The 23,549-nt window shown below is 33.7% G+C and overlaps 1 pseudogene; it reads left to right on the forward strand.

Annotated features, from left to right (window-relative positions):
* The first annotated feature begins 240 nt into the window (after positions 1-240).
* Positions 241-12,984, forward strand: LOC102664132 (probable ubiquitin-conjugating enzyme E2 24; annotated as a pseudogene).
* The last annotated feature ends 10,565 nt before the right edge of the window (positions 12,985-23,549 follow it).

Consider the following 23,549-nt stretch of genomic DNA (forward strand, 5'->3'; position numbering starts at 1 on the left):
TTTCGACTTCCTCTTTTAGGCCTCTACTAAGCCTCTATTAGACATGCAACATTGTCTACACTATCTACACATTGAACTCCTAACAAAATCCTAATTTTTATTTATTCTACTTACAATCTAAACCTAAAAACAAATTGCTAACCTAATGTCTTCTATCCTAAGGTATTAACAAAAGAAGAAGCATAAATGAAATTGGGAACTTACTTGGATTGAAGATGCTTCGTGAAGATTCGATGAAGGATGCAAGATGAACTCACAAATGTAATGCGAAAATTTCAGAAGGGAGAGGTTGCAGGAAAGCTTTTCAAATATATGGGGTAAGTGTAAGTGGAACTGTTGTTACACTTTACTTATCCATTTTTCGACCAACTCGCTTAGCGAGTCAACCTGCTAAGCGAGAGAGAGACGTTTGGATTTATGCTTCCTCTCTCGGCGGGCTAACACGGGGCCCATTTAAAATTCAAATTATTATTATTATTATAATTATTATTTTTGAACGGCGCTTAGTGCAAAGTAGCGCGCTAAGCGAATTGTGCAGATAAGGAAACCTATAACTCTCGCTAAGCCGGGCTCAAGGTCGGCTTAGCGAATATACTGCATCCTGCATACAGAGCGGGTATGAGCTTAGCGAGTTGTTGCTAGCTTAGTGCAATTTTAGTGATGTGAACCTGAGTAGGAGCGGATCATTTGATACAGGCTATGGAGGTTTAGATGACGCCACTTCCAGTGAAGGAAGATAAGTCAGGGTAGACACCTCAAGGATTACCTTGATAAGTCTGAGATTGGTTCAACAAGGAACTCAGAGAGAAACTCTCACCAAATTTTATCAAATGCCAAAAGTTTTTTTTATTGAAAATAAAAACCAATACTTATAGTATATCTGAACAAAAAGATAAAAATAGACATGGGCCTTCTAAACAGTTTGGGCCAAAATTACAATAAATAAAATTATAACAAAAAACATATTTAACTTGGGCCTTTAAATTAGTTTGGGCCTTCAGCAACAATTAATAGTCTTGATAGTGTCTCTACCTTTGGGCCTTCATCCTTCTCCACTCGGGGGCTTTATCCTTCTCCACTTGGGCCTTCGTCCTTCTCCACTTGGGCCGTTAGCCTGTATTTGGCCAGTTTCAGGATTCTCATCATTCCCTCCTTGGAAAGCATTTGCTCTCAAATGTCCAAGATCATCACCGGGTTCAAGTACCACTTCCTTCCTTTTCTTGTTGGCTTGCTTGGTATAGCTTTCATTCTTCTTTGCAATTTGCACATTCACTTGGTCATACAATCTTTTCACATACTCAACTTTGGCATGTGCATCCTTACGTTGAGTCTCTTGGGGATTGCTTTTATAAGTTGGCCTGTTAGGTAATGAAGCTCCGGGGAGGAGATCAACTTGAAGTTCTATGCCTCTTGAAGGTGGCAGTCCATGAGGAGAAATAGAAATAGTAAACTCATTAGAATTATCAGTAGAAATTTTACTGTCTTTGCAATACTGTAGATTGAGTGGTTCATGAGCAGGTAACACTTTCCTCACTTCACTCACCTCTGCAAAATAATTAAATTTTCTCTCATGTGTATCATTCTCTCTGTTATGTGTATCACTCTTTTCCTCGGGTGTATCACTCTTCTTTTTCATATTCCTTTGTGGTGCCTCAATATTTTCTTTCTCTTGTTCTCTCTTTTCTCTCATTCTGATTTGGTCATCACACACTTCTCTAGGGGATAGGGGTTTAAGAGTAAACAAGGAAGATTTGGCTATTCGTCTATAAAGTTCTTCTTTGTTACGGTTCAACAAACATTGCATTTGTGTAGTCATCGCGTCCAAAAATAAGCGCTGAGATCCGTCCAGTTGATGATATACACCACCATTGTCACCAGCTCTTGCCATGATTAAGGAACAAAGAATTTTGCAGTAAATTAAAAAAAAAATCAGGACCTCACCACACTCTACTCACGTGTTTAACTCTTAGATGGTAGTACACTCGTGTTTGATGCTCTCAATAGGCTTTTGTGTAATGTATTCCCTCTTGCCTTTTACCACTCGTGTTTCCTCTTAAGTTCCTGGATGGACCAAATTAGACATACAAGGTAATATAAAATAAAAGGAAAGACAATATAATGATCACAGACAGATTTGATTTGGGATAACAACTTGGACTTGATTTGGATAATAATATATTAGATTGGATTTGGATAACAGATTAGCTTTAATTTGGGTAACAGATATGATGACAAATAAGATATTAGATAGGATAATAGATAAGATATTAGATAGGATAACAGATAAGATATTAGATAGGATAACAAATAAGATATTAGATAGGATAACAGATATAACAAGTAAACTTCAAATGCTCATAACTTTTGCTACGGTTGTCTGTTTGAGGCCCACTATATATCAAAACGCTCAAGGCAGATTTCTTCTATTGCTCAGAGTAACTTCTTTAGGCTCGGATTTCCAACCTTGATCATTGCCCTATGTAGAGCTAGAGGAGTTACCTCTGATAGTCTGACTTATGAGAGCCTGAGCCCGGCCATTAACTTGGCCTACATTAAGAAAAACTATTGGAATATGGATGATCTAACAGTTAACTTCAGAGGGGCACGGAAGGCAAGGGATTGACCAGTTGATGTTCTTTCTTCTTCTACTCCACCAACTTCTTCCACTTCTACTACTCCTACACCATCTCCTCCAGGTCCATCTGCTCAAGACTCTCAGCGCTTTGAATCCATGCTTCAGAGTCTTCATCAAGGACATATTTTGTTAATGTAGAGCTTGCAGGTTGTAGCTTCTCTAGGATCCATTCTAACAGTGGAATAGTTCATGGAGAAGGTATCCTAGCCAGGAACCCTGCCTTCTCTTGAGAGAGAAGGTGAGGGTCCCAGTGCTCAGGTACCTCAGCAGGTACAGGATGCATCTTCTAAGGCCACCATCCCTGAGCCATTCATTTTTGAAGCAGGTGAGACACAGGTAAGGCAGGAGGCTACTACTCCAGAGAGATCACCACAGATTTCACTAGATCCACCCTCTCCAGTGGTGGATCAATCTTCTCTTCAGCAGCCAGTAGACCCTCCTACACCAGTGCATGAGATGCCAGCAGACCTTCCTATACTAGTGCATGAGATGCCAGCAGACTCGTCTACACAATTACTTGATCTTCTAGAGGACCCTCTACACCAATCCTGGGATTGACTACCACTCCTCCGGTCACTCCTATGCTACATCTTACAAATGAAGAGGACACTCAGGATAAGGATACTCAGTCACAGGACCTGTCATAGGAATTTTAAATTCCTGCTTTTGTTTTGATGACAATTATGATTATTATAATTATGCCTTTAGTACAATTTTTGTTGTGATATGGGTTTATACTTTTGTTTATGGATAGTAGTATGCAAGTCCTGAAGCATATAGAACAGTTTAACTTGACTCCTTGAAATTGCAGTTTTGGTATAGTTTTGAAATGGTGATTATGGATTGAATGCATGATTGGAATGAAGCTTGTGTTTTATCATGAGTTTGAGCAAGTGTGTATGCTAGACAAAGAAAGAACAAGAATGTAAGCTTGCAATTAGAAATGTTAGTCAGTAGACAAATTGATTGAGAAAGAAAAGCTTGAACCATAACTCGGTGAGAGTGTGAACTCAATTATTGAGAGAACGACTAGCATAGAGCAATGACTTTTGTTTCAATCTCTGAATTTTAGAATGAAATGCATAAATATGGATATGATGAAGGCCATTATTGTTTTGAAAGCCACTTGACCAAAAAGCTTACCTGTTTATAAATGATAATATCATTTGCACCCTTCTGTGAATTGAATTGTAATGGTCAAATTGAACCTTAAGCTTTGAAATTGTTATCTCTATTTACCTTGCTTAGGTTTTAATTGGTTTAAGACAACTTTGCCCCAAATTTGGGGGAGTTTGTTTGATGGATAATTTAAAAGGTAAGAAACAACAACACACACAACAAATCAATAAAATATTTTATGTGTTCAAAAAAAAAAGAGAAATTCAAATAAGTGTGTGTTGTTAAAACGAAGTCAAGTGAAAGGCTAGTGAATGGACTAAGTGGATTGAAAAGACAAATTGGGTTAGTCTAGGATCTGTGCTCTCTTAGAATTTAAGTCTTTGAATCCTAGAAAAACCAATAATTCTTGTAGCCAAGCCTCATTACAAGCCTCTGAAATTCCTTCTGATTCTATTTATGTATTTTTGACTTTATGGCATGAGATGAAGTACAAAGATTAGAACTCTTGCTGGTTGTTATTGCTTAATAGCCTAAACACTTGAGCTTGAGTGAAACAGTAGCCGTGAGACTTTGGTTTAAGCTACTTTCCTTGACATCTGTCTTGTGCCTAACTTCACCTAATTGTATTGCATACATCATGTTCTTCTCTTTGAATAATTGCATTCTTTGTGAAAGGCAATTGATAATAACATTTTTGTTTCATTTGTTATCGTGTAATTAATATTTTGTGAATCACACACCTTTGTACATAATCACTGCATGTTTTGTCACTTGGGGACCGGTTTGTTGTTCTTTATTTGCTTGAGGACAAGCAAAGCTGTAAATTTGGGGGAGTTTGTTACTCGGTCAATACGACTAACTTTTGTGTAAAAAACTGTTGTAAATTGTATACAACTCCCCCCATGTATAGTTGTTTCTGGTAGTATTGTAATTACTTTTTGATAAATTAGGTAATAGGTACTTTGTATCCTAGTTCTGTGTATTTAATGATCATTCCACTTCAATTTCAGGTAAAATAGGCACGATTGGTGAAATGCAGATATCATGAACTCACTAGGCCAGGCCACACGCTGGGCAAGCCATCCGCTAAGCGCACCATCCTTCGGCTAAGCACGCAGAAGAATCTGGAAGAAGGATGAGTTGTACAGAGGCATTGAGTGAGTGTGAACTCGCTAAGCACACCGCTTTTAACCCTTAGGCTAAGCGAGAAGACTGGCACTAATCCAGAAGTCACTAACGCGCGCTAAGCAAGCTCTTCTTCCGCTAAGCGAGCGCCCACTGGCAGGATTGCCTATTAAAAGCTGAAATCTCGATTTTGGAGGGTTGTTGAGTTTTTTGAGAGTTTTGGGCTGTGGAGAGACTGAGAGAGAGCTGAGCTTGACGAGGAAGCCCTATTGCGGAGCTTTGGATGAGATTTTGAGAGGTTGTGAGGTTTCTAGAGGTGGAGGAGACATCCCCACTACTTGTATTTCTTCTATCTTTCATCTTCTCTTCTCATTGTTGTAAAGAAAGCTTCCCTACTATGGAGAGCTAAACCCTCAGTTGGTTCTTTCTATGGGGTACTTGATGTAAATATTTGTATATCTATCTAACGATGTTTTATGTGTTCACTGTGCTATCAGTACTCAAATCTAGTGTGCCTTTGCCTTGATCACGTAACTGCATGTTTAGTTAGGGTCACTCACATTGGGAAATGGTTTGATCCTTAGAACTTTATAGGACGGGGCTAGCTTACATATTTTCACGAGACATCGGGGTACGGTAACCTAGTTTTTGTTTTGTTATGTCTTAATGTGGTTCTGGTTAAGTTTAGTCCAACAAGAGGGATCTGAGGATGACGCTTGATTAGGATTAGGCTAAACATGCACGAGACATGGGGTTTACCCATAGGAAGACCAACACATTTTTTTACCCGTCTTCACACACCACTACTCACGTGATTTACTTTTGAATAGTTTAGTTTGCATACTTGTCCATACCGCACACCAAACTTTCATCCAAAGACACTTATTTATTGAACCACAGCAACAAGTTCCCCGAGAGTTCGATACTCGATATTCACTTACCGTTTTATACTACTTGCGCGATCATGTACACTTGTCGACCGTCGAACACATGTAAGGTCTTTTGTGTCGTCTCCATTAGCAAACAGACGCTTAAATTTTGGAACAATCGGAAGATACCACAACACCTTCATTGGGGGGCCCTTATTTAAGTTTTCATCACTACTACACTCCTCATCATCCTTGACTTTGTACCGTGATACCCCACACCTAGGGCATTTTGGCATTTCTTGAAATTCATTTCTATATAATATGCAATCATTCAGGAAAGCATGAATCTTCTGATACTCCATACCCATCAGACACAATATCTTCTTTGCCTGATAGTAACTTTTAGGCAATGTGTTTTCCTGTGGAAGCATATCGTGCACTACTTGAAGCAGCGAACTAAAACTTTTGTCACTCCACCCATATGTGGCCTTGACACTAACCAGACTTAACACTGTTGAAAACAACATCAACGAATTCTTGCACCTCGGATACAAAGGTTTCTTTGAATCAGTTTGCAATGTATCATACATGGGGGCATGTGCTTGTTGAAAAGACTCTTGTCCAAGGTCATGAAACATATCCCCCAAGCGATCTCCCATTTCTAAATCAAACGGTTCAGATTAGGACCCACTCTACATGTCTATCAACTCACCATGCCATATCCATATCGTATAATTATTCTTAATTCCATCACACAACAGATGCTGTAAGACAAGTGGCCTCAGATATCTTAAGAAGGGGGGGTTGAATTAAGATATTCCAAACTACTTGCCCTAATTAAAAATCTATTTCACTTTTTATTTAAGTTATGAATTCCCTTAATGACAATCTTCTTAAATATTAATTCAAATAAAACAATTTGAATATGAATATAAAGCAATAATAAATAAAGGAGATTAAGGGAAGAGAAAATGCAAACTCAATTTTATACTGGTTCGGCCACACCCTTGTGCCTACGTCCAGTCCCCAAGCAACTCGCTTGAGAGTTCCACTATCTTGTAAATTCCTTTTACAAGTTCTAAACACACAAGGACAATCCTTCCTTTGTGTTTAGAATTCCTTTACAACAAGAGACCCACAGTCTCTTAATTCCTTAGAGAATGAGTAGAAGAAGAAGAATGAATCTCTCTAGAAAGAGATAGATTTTTACAGATTGAGCGCTCAAATAATTCCTTAATGAATTGCAATTGAATTGGCCAAGGAATTCTTAAGAGGATAAAATGAATTTGTTCTCTGAGAGGATAAACACTTTTTTTTCTGAAAAACTCTGTCAAAATCGTGTCTCAAGTCACACATATATAGGCCTTATGAAAGCCATTCAATAACCACATGAAAGGATGTGACTGATGAGAATGTTTTCTGAAAAACTCCTCTGGTAATCGATTACAATAAGTGTGTAATCGATTACACTCTTTTAAAATTTGAATTAAAACGTTCAGAAACTGCTGGTAATCGATTACCATATATGTGTAATCGATTACACAGTGCAAATTTTGAATTCAAATTTTAATAGCTGTTGTAAATCAGTTTTGGCCACTGGTAATCGATTACATTCTCTGGTAATCGATTACCAGAGAGTAAATTTTGTTGAAAAACACTTTTTAACTTAAAATTCTTGGCCAAACCTTTTGCTAATCCAATTGGAATTCCCTTCCATTTTAATATCCTTCCTAAGACTCTATAGACTGTCTTGATCATCCATCTTGATTAACTCTAATTGCTTTGTCTTGAGTAAATCTTTGAGAAGCATATGATTCATGTAATCCTTTGGCATCATCAAAACTTTCAGCTTGATCCTTTGTCTACAGATGCTCCCGTATGTCGTCGACTTTTTGTTGTTTCCTGTTCAAACAATTTATGCACAGACGAAAAAAATTTTCATTTTCATCTAGTCGACTTCTTTCTTAATTAAATTGTAGGAACTGTTCCACGCCTTCCTCATATGCAATGCTCAAGCAACTTTCATTCATCCAACTTCGATCCATCTAAGTAATAACTTGGTGATACTCCAAAACTCGTTGAATGCATGAAATCTCACTTTTTCATTTAAGGTGTGGCCTTATCCCATTCAGGAAGACATTTTTTTATGGTAGATTCATGCTCAAGGTTAATCTTATTTTGTTAAATTTGACGAAATTTCGACAGTATTTCGCATTGGTCTCCAAGTACACGACATGAAATCGGTGACATTAATTCCCCGATAATCAAGTATGCACTAAGAGAACAACTAGAAATGCATTGTACTGAAATTCCATCAAATTAAACAAAATAATGTTAACCTTAACGCATGAATCTATCATAAAAATATGAGTCTCCCCAAATTGTCAAAACGGACAATTCAAGATTTAATACAACGATTAATGCAAATTGTCCGCAAGAATCATTGTATTCAATCTCAAACGGGAATCTAAGGTTCACTCATTATGAACAAAAGTTGTATCTAAAGCAAAGTACATTAATGATATACAACAACATACAAAAGCAATCATAACAAAATTAAGCATAAAAAATTTATGAAAAATTTTTGTACCTGTCACAATGATCAGTAGTGTCCAGCAGCGAATGTCGTGATCACGATGCAAACAACTAGATAAATAGTGCCTACAAAAAAAATATTTCAATGTTATACAATATATAATATTTAAACAGGATAATAGAAATTAGTACTAATAAGATATTCTGCATAATTATATGATGACACCAATTAAATAAAATTCCAGCCGAAACGAAATTGACAATAATAGCATTTGGATATAAGTACAAAATGATATTCTAATTACTGATGCGGCACTAAACATTACATAACAAAAAAGTCCAGGTATATTTGGCAAGAGGAGATCCAGTTGATATATACTCACAACTAAATGATAATATCACTTATTTTATATATATAAAAAAAAAAAGACCAGAGAGGTGGTATGGTGGTATGTGATATGGGGTATAGTAAAAAAATATTGATTAATGAAGATAATTATTAATTTAGTTTAAATTGAACCTAGAAATGATTACAAGTGTGGGAAGAGAGAAAAAGAGTAATTAGGTTGTGCTTCTACAATAATTTACCAACAGGAGTAGTTGGCAATAGTTAGTGTGTCTTTTAAAATGATACTCGTCACCTCATAGCTTGGGCAAGTACACAAACAAAGCAAAGACTCTCTCTCTTTCTCACTTACACTCACACAATCTCTCTCATCTATGTGTCTTTCTCTTTCCAGCTTGGTAATATTAGTACAAGTAGAGTAGTAGTAGCTCCTGATGGTGTTGTTATTGTGTTGTGACCTATTAAAAGGTTAGATATTTATGCCGCATTTTTATGTTTATGCTTAGTACCCAATTGGTGAAAAAAATTGGTTTATAGCTAGCTAGGCATTTGATGCTCCTATCAGAGACACCCCCCCTGCAAAGGGAAACTCTACTAAAATTAGTTCTGTCTCTTTCAGTCATCGCATGATTTTTGAGTTAGAATTTGATGCCCTTGGTCGTGCCTTGTTCTTGGATTCCAAATTTGAATCCCAGAATTTTAATGGCAAGAGTTTCAACTTTCAACAACCCTTCATGTCCTATCTTTAAAATCAGAAGAAAATAAGAAAAGATACTCATTGTTCTGTTCACTCATGTCATGTTGGAGCTTCTTAATTAGAAGAAGCATGGTGTTGTGTTTTCCACAACAACAAATAAATTCATCATCTAATCTTTGCTTAACACCAATATTTTGATCGAATGAGGGATTTTTAGATGTTGTTGTGTGGACAAAGGAGAAAAGGGAATCTGCTTTACTTGTAGTTTGATGAGTTGTTAGCTAAATCTCACTGTCTATGTCCCCTTTATCCTCTAAAGACTGAAAGGTTCACTTTTCTTGTCTGAGGGGAAACATTTTCTCCCCTTTTACTAAGCATTCTTAATCTTAGGGTTCCTCCATGATGGCAAGATTCCAAAAACTTAACCTTGTTGTCCTGTTTTTCACATACAAACTGGCAACTTGGTGACTGGTGCATGCTCCCAGTTGTGGACCAAAAGGAACAGATGATTCAAGATGCATCTACTTATGATGCTTATAACGAGCATGGTATGGCTAGAGGATATAAGAGAAGAAATCTTAACATTTGGGAATTATTTCTAATTGAAAAGATAAAGACCAAAGTTGATGTTGTTTGGCATAATGGTGAACATACTTCGGGATTGGATCCACACAACTTAGTCCCAATGAATGTCATAAACACTCATGAATTTTGGCCCCAACAGTTTGTGCTGGAAAAAGGTGCTTCTGATGATTCTCTTAATCCTAGCAAACAAAGATGGGGTGTTGTTCTTTCCATAGATGCAAAAGAGCATACTGTAAAGGTGCACTGGAGAACTGTTCCCACATCTGAGACAGATAATTTAGCTGGAGACACAATGATTGAGACTATGAGTGCCTATGAACTTATCGAGCACCCAGATTACTCCTGTTGTTTTGGTGATATTGTGTTCAAGGTGGCCCAAAAACTTGGTTACGAAGCTGATAAAGATAATGCAAAGTTAGTGACTGACTTGAATGTGGAAGTTCCTCGGATAAATTGGGACCAAATCAGTTATCCGAATAAGTCTGTAGATAACAATTACCTTTCCTGTATTTCCAATGTTACTGGTTTTGAAGATGGTGACGTGGAGGTGAAATGGGCTACTGGTTTAACAACCAAGGTATGGAATAATTTTTTTTTTAGACTCAATATATTTTAGTTAATGGCTATGTATGATGTAGAACTTATATCAGGTCAACTCTTCCCATATCTGTATTTTCTAGATGAACAGTTTTATATATAATGATAGATCCTATCAGTTTAATGATTCCTTCCTCTCCTCCATCTTCCTTGTACCTGGAATTGTGTGTTTGTGGTGTCTGTGAGGTATAAAATCTTATCCAAAAAGAGGGTTTGTTTGTAGCAGCTGTTGTGTGTACTTAAGGATGGTTAAAAATTATCTTTCCCATTCTTTTGGGATACAAAAGAAAATTCTTTCCTTTATTTATCAAAGTCTAGATTTAGTAATAATTGGTAAATAACTACGAGTTATGAACACTAAACTTGAACTACATCATACTTATTTGATAACCTGTTGAACCTTGACTGCAACAATATTAGTCACTCAAGAAAAAATATCTCTTATGTTCTATTGTAACTGTAACAATATTAGTCACTTAAGAACAACTCTTTCGTAGGTTCTACTGTAATTTATACACTAATTTGTTGCCCTACATCTTAGGAGGTCATTACAAGTTTATTTGTGCCCCTACAGGTTGCACGTTATGAAAATTTTCAAATTGATAAGCACGAAGGTTCAATTGCAACCCCCTATTCCTTATGAAGCAAATGTTGAGGAGTTGACTCCAGAGATGATTGGAAGTCAACCATTAGACAAGAAGGGAAAGGTGAGGGCAATAACTTCTCTGTGTGTCATGTATCTATGTACATCCATATGTGTATAATGTGTATGCTTGTATAGTAATCTAATATTTATGAGGATTATTTCTTGGGACATTGAGATACAGAGGACTCATCTTGGAAATTACAGTGAAAAGACAGGTAGTTATTAGCAAGAGAAAATAAAATAGAACTTTTAAACTCTTCTTCAAAATTATGGATTGGTTGTCATCATAAAATAGTGTTTTTCAATGAGATTATAGTTGTTGAGTTTATCACTGATTGTCTAATCATAAGCTAAATATCACTTTGATGATCAGGACTTGTTAGATTATGATGGCTATAGAGATAATAGTGAAAAGCATCCAGGAGAAAGTAGTTCCTCTTCCCTTCCTCAAGCTGCCTTTGAACTTTTCTCCAGTATTAAGGCCAGCATATTCAAAACACTTGGTGTAACATCACTTTACGGAAAATTCTCCCCAGTCCCTGCATTTGAAGAGGGCAGTGAATCTGGCTACCTTGATAAGAAAGATTTGGACACTTGTGGTCTTGAATCTAAATCTGAATCACATCCAGTGAGCAAGATGAAGTCTTCTGAAGACATAACTCTTTATTGTGAAGTTATTAGGACTCATGAGAGGAATGATTTTCCAGTTTCTTTAGACAACAAAAACAATTCAGATCAGTTGAAGCAGTTTGATGTAATTGACAATTGCTCAGACCACCATTTTTTTCATGAGGGGAAAGGATTGACATCATCTTAGGCCAGAAATTGGCACAACATCACTAACAATGACACTATACATACGTTGGAAGCATTAGGACTGTTTTTTAAGAAAATCGGGCAGCAAGGCATCAAAGTATTCACATATGCAGATTGGGCTAGATCCATTATTAACCAAAAGTCCACTTCCGGCTATTGTACATTTCTTTGGGGTAATTTGGTTACTTGGAGAAGCAAAAAAAAATGTTGTTGCTAGAAGTAGTGCAGAGCCTGAATATATAGGACAATGGCCAGGGAGTTTGCTAAATTTTATAGCTTAAAAGGATTCTAGAAGAGTTACAAATAAAGATCCTAGAAGGTCTAACTGTAACCATAAGTGCAGTGCTAGGAAGCACACTTTGGCCATGAAGATTTTCAACTTATTACCTGATGACCATAAGTACAGTGCTACCTATATTGCTTTAATTAGTGTTTATTTCTCTATTAGAAGAGTTAACGAGGCACTCTGCCTCTGTGCTAGAGCAAGCTACCACCTGTTTTTTTCGTGATCACCATGAGATCAGATTTGGACCTAAGAAGATGGCTTCACTTGAGGTGGATCTTCGGTCATCAGGGTTAGTTGCCCAGTCAATATCATACTAAGCATGCAGACTGAGAGACTGATGAACAGAGGCTGGTACAAATCTAATTCCAAAGTGCAGAGTACCTTTCAGATTTCTGAGGATTCGCTTTAATGCAGTCCAATGGGATTCCAAGGGTTTGGACATGAACTGACAGACTTTGTTCACAACAAAGCTAATTTTAGGTCTGGTGATGATGGCATATTGAAGGCCCCTCACGACCTGTACACAGTGGGATCTGAGAGAAGATGATTACCAGTTTTAGAGAGCTTCAAGTTAGTCGTCATAGGAGAAGAAATGGATTTTGCTGCAACCATGTCAGTTTTGTGCAGTAGATCACAAATGTATTTGTTTTGAGTGAGTAACACAGAACCAGTAGGTGTATGATGAACTTCTATGCTAAGAAAGTAATCTAGTTGAGCAAGTTGCTTTAGAGAAAAGGTGGAATTTAGATGACTGACCAGAGACATGATGAGATAATTGGAGTTGCCAGTGATGATGATATCATCAACAAACACCAAAAGATATACCATATTTCTGTCCTTTTTGTAGATAAAGAGAGAGGGGTCACATTTGCTGGTGTGAAAACCATATTGTAGTAAGGTGCTTTGAAGCCTTTCAAACCATTACAAAAGAGACAACAGCACTTGGAGCAGCCTATGCTGCAGGGTTAGCTATTGGGATTTGGAAAGAAGATTATCTTTTCAATACTAGGGACAAGTTGAGGCATGGATACAAGACATTTATCTACCCCTCTATGTGTGTGTGTGTGTGTGTGTGTATATATATATATATATATATATATATATATACACACATACATAGATACACACATATTTTCCCCTAGCTATCCCTCTAATGTAGCTTATCTAATTAGATTAACATCATTAGATTTTAGTTAATTGCAGTGAACTTGTGGTCAATTTTGGCCAGCACCATATAGCACTGCTCCTATCATCAGCTAAAGTATCCAGTACCACTGCTAGGTAAGAAAATCAGTGTCCTTTGATTATAAACAAAGCTGACAAGTATGCAAACTGCAGATATTAGTAGCAAATCTCATGATATCTAATGGTAAGTTATTAGTAGGTAACTACTCACTACTCAAATATTCTATCCATCAATTGACTTTTAGAGGTAGAATAGAATAATCAAAATCATAGTGCTTATTAAACATTATATTAGCTACTAGTTATATGAAATAGAAACCAATGCATAACCATACTATCTCCTTAAATTAAATTTAGAATATCAAATTAAGATTTAGATCAAACTTTAACCGGTGGAAGTATCAATCTAGTAGTACCTTTGAATTTCTTCCTTGTCTCAATCTATGTTGTAACTTTCCTGGCCATCTATCTCTAGTGCCACCAACACCATGGGCATAAAATTTACTCTTAGAAAAATGGCAGCCATGTAGCCTTTCTAGTATTAATTAACTAATAAGTTTAGGGTTCAAGTATTCTGCATCAACGGTCATAAATTCTTGTTCATGGGGTTGCAGGTGACTCACCTTCATGCTTTACTTTTTCTTTTCTTTCCTAAAATGCTTTCCCAAATTGACACACAGACCACATAATAAATAAACAAATCAATAAATATATAAATCCCTATTATTCTATAAATTATTAAAGGAAATAGGAATTTTCAAACCACTTTTAGTCAAAAAGGAATTTCAATATATATCCCAACTTAGACACTAAGTTTACATTTAATTGAACTTTTCATCGAACAGATGATGTGAAATCAGTGCAAACATTTAAATGCATTAAATCAAGTGGCTATAAACATGATCACAAAACTATTAAGTGATATGAATATGCTGCAAAGGAAAAGATTTAGGCAATATACACTGAGCAAGGGTTTTAATACAATTACCTGCTCTTCTTCAAACAAATTCAATTATTGCTTTCGGGATAGAACCCTTATTTGCACATTTTTATATAAAGCAGCTTGCGGCGTCAAAGCCTCAAATGCATTATCACTTGGCAAAGTGAGCATGACTTACCTCAATCAAAATCAGACCCTATGAGCACGACTGAGCACCTTAAATGGACTGCAAAGTGAAACGTACCTAGGTAAGGTCCTTGCAGTAGAAACAAACAAAGAGCCCATGCAGTGAGCACGAGCTCCCCAAACAGACCTATGTATTCGATAGAACATGTTAAAGAGAAGAAAGAGTCACGAAACGTACCTAGGTAAGGTGGTGAGCTGTCACGGTCTCGAGCGCGATGGAGAAGAAGAAGCTTAGACGGAGAAGAAGAGAGCTTATATGGAGAAGAAGAGAGCGCGAGCAAAATAGGGCTCGCGTCTGATATATTTTAAAATGTAAGTCCAACATCAATTTTCAATACAAAAAACTGATGTCAAACAAATGATGTTAAAGTTAACATCGGTTTTCTGGAAGAAACCGATGTTAACTTATCATACGTTAACATCGGTTTTCTGAAAACCCGATGTTAATGAACTTACGTTAACATTGATTTTCTGAAAACCCGATGTTAACGAACTTATGTTAACATCGATTCTTCCAAAACCGATGTTAACTAATTAATGTTAACATCGGTTTTCCCAAAACTGATGTTAACGCCACTTCGTTAACATCAATTTTTCACAAAACCAATGTTAACGGATACACATTATTTACAATTATGCCACCGCATATATCTTAACATCGATTTTGTCAAAAATCGATGTTAATCTGGCGATATTAAATTTACTTTTGGTAGTAGTGTAACTACTCACTAATATTGTCGCCTATATACATTTCAGAATATACACGAAAGGCCAGGGTACTTTCTTCTTACGGTTCTTAAATTTCTAGGGAGCTAACAGATGTTATAAAAAAAATAACAATTTGTTTTATATTATTTGGGAGACACTTATTAATTATATTATTTGGAAAACAAAAAATATACATCAAGAGGAAAAAAAATTTCCAAGAATCTCCTTGCAACAAGGATATCGATTTCTTTGCAGCAGATTCACTGTTAACAACGTGATAGTGGGCATTGTGAAAATCACTTTTGAATTTCAACCTTGATTGTTAGTTGAATAGTTGTTGTTAAATTCGCACAATTGTATCCCCTTGCAAATAATTTTCTTACTATGTGACCCTTATACGTGCCAACTCTATGCATCGAGATTCCTTGCAATATAAAGGGTATTTAGTACACACCAAAAAATAAAGGGTATTTAAAGGGTAACGTTGGAGAGAAAAAATTTGTGTTTATATATATATATATATATATATATATATATATATATATATATATATATATATATATATATATATATATGGAAAGAGAACAAATCATATTAATCGAAACTTAGATCAACTATTACACTCTTAAAGACTTCACATAGAATAGGAATATATCAGTTCAACCATATTGAATTATAACTATATTATCTTGTTTATGTCAAATTTTGTAAAACAAAAAAAATAAACAATAAATAAACTAATATAATGATTCATCTTTTTAATATATTTTGAAAAGTATATATTACATTAATTTTAATCTAACCGAATGAGGTATCAAATAATTTTAAATTTATATAAAATTTTGTATATATGTTTCATGTGTAAAAAAGTAAATATGTCCAATGAGTCAATTCAATCCAACCTTCCCTTATCCCACTAAAAAATGGGTTAGGTTGGGTTGAACATGTTTCTTCATTGAATTGAAAATTTTAACCCAATCCAAGTTATGGTGGGTTGTGAGTTAGGTTGAATTGATCGATGAAATTATAATTTTGGTTTAATAAAAGCATATATCAAAAGATGACTTGTGAGTTAACCAACTACATAAATAAAAGACTTAAATAACTTTTTTAAGGAAACAAACTCATATTATAGGTTATTTTGATTTTACTACTTAAACTATCATTTTTTATTTTAGTATCCCCATTTTTTTATGTTCGATTTTAGTATCTATTGTCATTAGGGATTCATTAAGTAATATGTAATCAATGGTCTGGCCCTTAGTTAGCATGCAAGTCATCACTTAACAGACCTTCACTAACGACAACAACAACAGGTACTAAATTCAAACAAAAAATAAATGTGGATACAAAAATAAAATATAAATGGTAATTTAAGTAGTAAAATTAAAATAACCTATTTTAATTGCAGGTAGTAAAAGGTGTTATTACAATGTCAATTCAAATAAGTTTTGCTAATAGTATAATAAATCATGCAAATATTTTATTTTTAAAATTAAAAATAAATAAATCTCAACCCAACCCAATTCATCATTATTATGTGAGATTGGTGGATTTCATTGGATTGTGTTATGTGAAGGGTTATTATTCCTACACCATTCAATTTTCTTCTACACCCAACATATTTTAAAAAATTCTAACTTTACTCTTATTTTACTTTTCTTCTTCTTCGTTCCTTCCTTTTTTTTTTCTTCTTACATCATTCACTTATATTGGTTGTTGGTTGAGCTCTTCCTTCTGTTGTGGTTGGTGTCTGATGAGGGATTGTTCTCTCTCTCTCTCCATCTCTTCTGACACACACAGAATAAACTTCACCATTAACTGAAAGATATATATGTTTCCCATCCGTTAGAGGTAGAAATAAAGGGAAACCATGATATTGATTTTTAACTTTGGCATTTTATACCGAAGAATAAAAACCTAAAAATCAAACAATTTACATCAGTTTAGAAATAATATATTTGAAGGTCCATCTTGTATTGGTGTTTGCAAAACATGGTACATCTTGTACTGGTTTTGTTTTCCTTTTCTGATGAATACAATAAATCATCATCACTAAGACTACGTATATGTATACCACCAGTACTCCAACACTAGGATATGGCTTGATTTCTTGATAGAATAACTGCACACATTAAAATTTGTTATCGGTTATGAATCACGGAATGATTTTGCATATAGTTGAAGACTTTGAAATGAACAGTGTTCCCAATGGCAACCACATAATGGTGAAGATCAATAGAGGGGAAACACTTGCGATGCAGTAGGGAAGGACGTAGTAGGAAGGGAGGCCCACAATGAATGGCGCAGAAGAAAATTTCACTTCAATTGTTAGGTGTAGAAGAAAATTGAATGGAGAAAGAAGAATAACCCTTATGTGAGTTGGTGAGTTCAATTATACAACTCAACCCAACACACTTAGTGGATTGCATTGGGTTGTGTTATGTGGGTTGGAGAGTTCAATTATGCAACCCAACCCAACTCACTTAAATAGCTTAAATAAGTTAACATGTTGGGTTTCTCAAATTTTGACGTCTTCAATTATATTAAAAAAAACTTTTTATCCAACTATTAATTTTTAGATAAATTTATTCAATAAAAAATTATAAATGATGTAACAGTTTGTAAGAATTATAATTTGTTCTCTGATTATTCATTTTTTTGAAATGTCATACAAATAATTAACATAAAATATATAATTATAATTCAATAGTTAAATCAATCAAGATTGAAATCCTTTATGAATTCCTTTTTTTATATTCTTTATAAAGTCCTTTGTAACTTTCCTCGAGCTTCCAGAGAAATAATTATCTCAGAATAATATGCTAAATTAATTAAACATGCATGGGACAGAAAAATTGGATATACATGCATCCTAAGCTTAGCTTTGCTACTAGAATCTTACCGTTAATAAAAAAATTATATAAAAAAAAGTGTGAACGAAATTTGGAAAAGATCTTTTCATTTAAAAATTTTCCATTTCAAACAACAATCAAAGATTCCCAAAAGGAAACTGAAAGAAACAAAATACAAAAAGAAAATTGACAAATAATCAGAGAAAGTATATATCCCAAACAGTTGCATTTTATACACAATTTAGCTATCACCTAACGAGACCAATTAATCCTAGAACAATATTCCCAAATATAAGACTTCCCTAGGAGTTTTCGCTTGCTCATGTCATGAAGTGATGTGTTACAAATATAAGACCAAGAACAAGCAACTTGGTACTTCTTCTTCTAGAAATATTCTTGTACATTTTTTTCTTCTCTAGCTATTGAGAATGGAAAGCATCAAAAGAGAGAAAAGAGTGCTAAAATTAGTGCATCCTCTGGTAGACACATTGAGGTTCACAAAGTGACAATAAGAATTGCAGAGGTTATGAGAAAGAACCCCAAACATTGCATTACTAGGCCAGATGTGTTTAAGTTCCCATGGATTGTGGTCAAACCTGAGTCGGTTTTGCTCCTTGGTAGTGATGTAGCTCCATGTGGAGCTTGTAGGCCATGGATCTTCTTCATCAATGGAGTCCTTTGCTTCTTGAAGTTCAATGGCAGCGGAATGGAGAAGGAAGAAAGATGATTGGAGACACCACTTTAAGGAGAAGATGAGTCAAAAAGAAGCTCACCACCATAGGAAGCCATGGATAAGAGGTTGGAGGTAGGAGAAGATGAGTGGAGGGAAAGGGAGAGAAGGAGCACGAAATTTTATGCCTCAAATGAGGTATGAACTTTGAAGTATAATTCTCAAATGATCAAAGTTGAAAAAAATGAACACACATGGCATCTATTTATAGCCTAAGTGTCACACAAAATTGGAGGGAAATTTGAATTTCTATTCAAATTTAACTTAAATTTGAAATTGAATTTGTAGAGCCAAATTTTTGAGCCAAAATTTCACAAATTATGATTAGTAAATTTTAGCTATGGTTCAACACACTAATCCAAGATCAAGTCCAAGATTCTCTACTAAGTGTGCTTAGGTGTCATGAGACATGTAAAGCATGAAGGACATGCACAAAATGTGACTATATGATGTGACAATGGGATATAGCAAGCAAATTCTCACTTCCCCTTCTAAAATTTAATTAGATTGGGCTTCTCCCAATTCAATTAAATTTATTTCCCAACACACGCATCAAATATTCACTTAATGCATGTGAAATTACAAAACTACCCCTAATACAAAAACTAGTCTAGATGCACTAAAATACAAGGGCTAAAAAATCCTACATTACTAGGGTACCGTACCTACATTATGGAGCCCTAAATAAAAGGCCCAAAAATAATGAAATCCTAATCTAATATGTACAAAGATAAGTGGGCTCATACTGAGTCCATGGGCCCAAAATCTACCCTAAGGCCCACGAGAACCCTAGGGCCTTCTCCTGCATCTCTGGTCCAATCTTCTTGGAGTTTTCTATCCAATGCCCTTGGGGGGGTAGGATTGCATCATTCCTTCCCCCTTGAAAAGGATTTTACCTCAAATCCAAAGGTTCTTGAAACTTGGAGCTTCTTCCCTCAACACCTGTAAAAAGAATAATAACATATATATTAGTGGTGTTTGGCATGTTGGAGTAGGATAAGGTCTGAAAACATCTTTCCTGGGCATCTTCCCATTAGGGAACATGGTTCCTCACCAACTCAATGAGTTGTGCTACAAGTATAGAAAAATATGGGACAAACCTTTTGTAAAAGTTTGTTAAGTCATGGAAGTCTTACCTTGCTCCTTGTCCCTGTCCCCGCTTTCCATGGGGGTATTTTTTGTCGTGTCCCCGTTCCCTTGCTCCCCACGAGGACCTGCAGGGACCCCGTTTTACATTAAAAAATGTTAAAAATTATTAAAAAATACAATTTTTTTTGTTTTATCTCAATTTTTCAACAAAAATAAATTTAAGGTTTAATGCTAAGTTTAAAACATGACTAAAAATATCCAAATAAATCAATAATAATAATAATAAAATAACACAAGCATAAAAGCATCTAAGAAATATCCAAGTACACATTAATGTTATAATGTTACACAATAAAAACAATAAAACTAGCATAGCATTACAAGTCTTCATACAATAAATTAACATCATCAACGTAGTCATCACTATAGCCTATTCCTCTATCGAAATGCCACGGCGAGTCATGAGCATAACCGGTGCAATTTCGCACTACACAATGGAAACAAATTGTTGTGTTAATTTTCTGCTAAAGAAATCAACACAACTAGGGGTGGAAATGAGCCAAACAGTTTGTCGAGGGCCTTCGGCTCGGCCTATGTAAAGCTCGGCTCGGCTTGGCTTGTTTACTATAAAGGCCAAGCTCAAGCTTTTTAAAAAGCCTTTTTAGATAAAAAGGCCAAGCTCAAACCATAAAAAAAGCTTGTTAAGCTTGACAAACCAGCTTGTTTAACTAATAATAATAATAATAATAACTTTATTTTATCAAATCTTATCTTATCCAGATTTTATTCTATCTAGATTTTATTTTATTCAAATTTTATTTCGTCCAGATTTTATTTCATCACATCTTATCTTATCTTGTCCAGATTTTATGTTATTTCGTTTATAAGTTTGGACTTAAAATAGATTTGTAAGTTTTGGGGCTGAGGACCTATATAACAGCACCAAAGTTTTAGGTTAGGGAGTTTTTTTCCGGAGAGGAGAATAATTCTAGGATTTTAGAATTTCAGTTTTTATTACTGTTCATGCACACTGTTCATGTAGAATAAAATTCATTTTTTGCAAATCATCTCTAATCCATACATTTTTTAATATTATGCTTTTTTTATTTTCTTTTGATATACTTTGTGCTTTAACGACTTGAATTCAATATGATTTTGTTTATCAATTATTTTTGGATTTGTACATTACTTATACGAAATTTTATAAGTTTCTTTTTTTAGTTAGTATTTCACTAGGTTTTAAAATAATTAATTAATCAAAGACGTCTTTAAGCAGACTTTTAAATAGGCTTGTGGGCCAAACCAGGCTTTCATATAAGCCGAGCCGAGCCTTAAAAAAAACCTATGATAGGTAATGAGCCAAACTCAAGCCTTACGTATTCAACTCAGGCTGAGCTCAAGCCTAGTAAGGCTTGGTTTGGCTTGGTTTGGCTCATTTCCACCCCTAAACACAACAAAAACAATGTATTTGGTACAAAATACACAATAAAAACTTACTTTTGTTAGTTAAATAGCTTAATACCCAGTTTCCTATATGAATATTATATTTATAATTTATATTTTTATATTATTATAATTTTTAATTACTTTTAGTTTTTTGTAAAACGCATTATATGCATTATTATAGTTTTTTTTTTCTGTACATGTATATATTATTATAGTTTTTCTACTTCGTTGGAAATAGAAAGAACAAAAGCTACACAGGACTACATAGATTATTTAATTTGATTAAATTTACAATTAATTATGAAATATTTATCTATAATTTATTTGTGTTTTTAATTTATAACCAATCATTCTTTTTTATAAGCATGATAATTTTATTTTTTTCAACACGAATCAAATTAAATTTTAGAATGGATTGAATATATTGAGTAGGAAATTGTGAACATACATCATTTACAATTTAATATAATTAAAATGATGTAAGAATATTATTTATATTTTACACTTTAAATGAATTAGTTTCAAGTTGATGTCCTTGATTGTGATGTCTTTAATTTCAATTTTTTAATGGTTTTATTGATCTAGCGTGAAATTGCTATATACCTTTTTTATCCCTTTTCCTTTGTGAAACCTCCTTGTTTAGGTTTTTTTCCATATTAAAAATGTAAAAATTATAAAATTTTGTTAACATACAAATTAATTTAAATTCTAAATATTATAATTTTTAAAAGGTATTCAAAGAAAAAAAAATTGCCTTAAAGAAAGAATATAAAAAGATGAAACTTTAAAAAATAAAGCAATAATTAATAAGCTAAATACCTCTAAAATATAAAACAAAAGAATATATGAAACTAAAAGTCTAAAACAAAAAGAAAAGATTAAACCTTACTTTCATAAGATAAAAATATCTATACCCCAAAAATAATAATATTTTTTTTCTTCTTATACGAAACCTGCCTTTTAATCATTTTATATATTTTAATAGTTGAGTTATGTAGAAATATAAAATAAAATTAGCATGCCAATATTAAATGTCAAAAATTAAAAAAAAATCCAAAAATAATGATGAAAAAGGAGAATACTCGCCTCAATGAAATAAGATAAAAAAAAAACTATAAAACAAAAAAATTCAATAACCATAAAATGATAAAGCAAGTAAAATCAATAAAAGCTCTAAAGTTATTGTGTGAGTATATAGATAATAATCTTGGATGGGCATGTTACAATGGAGTCCAAATGTGAAGACACATTAGAATAGAGGAAGTTCTGGTAAGGTCTAATGCTCACTCACTAAAATATTTATAGTGGTAGTTAGACATTTTAAAATAGGAATTATTGAATGTTCAAATATTCCTTATTAATTTAATTGCCTTAATTTGATTGTACTGTAAATAATTTTGCAATATCAATTAATCAAAATCAACCCAATTCGATAATTCAATAACAATAAAATAACAGAACGAATAGCTGTAAAAAATGAATTTTTAATTTATTAACATGAAATCATAAAAATAAATGAATATTACCTTAAATGATAATATGTTTCTTTTTTTTATTGTAATGCTAATATAATTGTTAATAGAATAAGAATTATTAGTTTATTACAAATCTAAATATAATATGTAAAAGAATGGTTTTTATTATTATTATTATTATTATTATTATTATTATTATTATATTGATAATAATTTGAATCAGATTATATAGTTATATTAATGATAATAATTTGAATTAGAGTTGATAATTATACTAATTATTAATTAGAATATTCTAATCATAACTGATTACCGTAATTAAGTATTTTATAATTAAATAATCACTTTACTTAAGAATATTCTATTCATAATTGATTATTGTAGTTAAGTAATTCATAAAAAAAATAATCAATTTAATTACCATAAATATATACTTTATGAATTAAAAATAAAATAAAATAATTTAGTAATATTTTGGATAAAAAAGAATATGTTTACATGAAAAATGTTGTTTTTTGTTAAATAAAATATAACTGAAAGTAAAAATGTAAAGAGAAAATTAAAGATGAAGAAAATATAAGAGTTAGGAGAGAATGAGAACTGTGTATGTGTATATATATGAATAGGCTATTTATAAGTATAAAAGATAATTGGAAAAATTACAAAAGATAAACATAAA

The sequence above is a fragment of the Glycine max genome, chromosome 18, assembly GCF_000004515.6.
Source record: "Glycine max cultivar Williams 82 chromosome 18, Glycine_max_v4.0, whole genome shotgun sequence".
Classification (NCBI taxonomy): domain Eukaryota; kingdom Viridiplantae; phylum Streptophyta; class Magnoliopsida; order Fabales; family Fabaceae; genus Glycine; species Glycine max.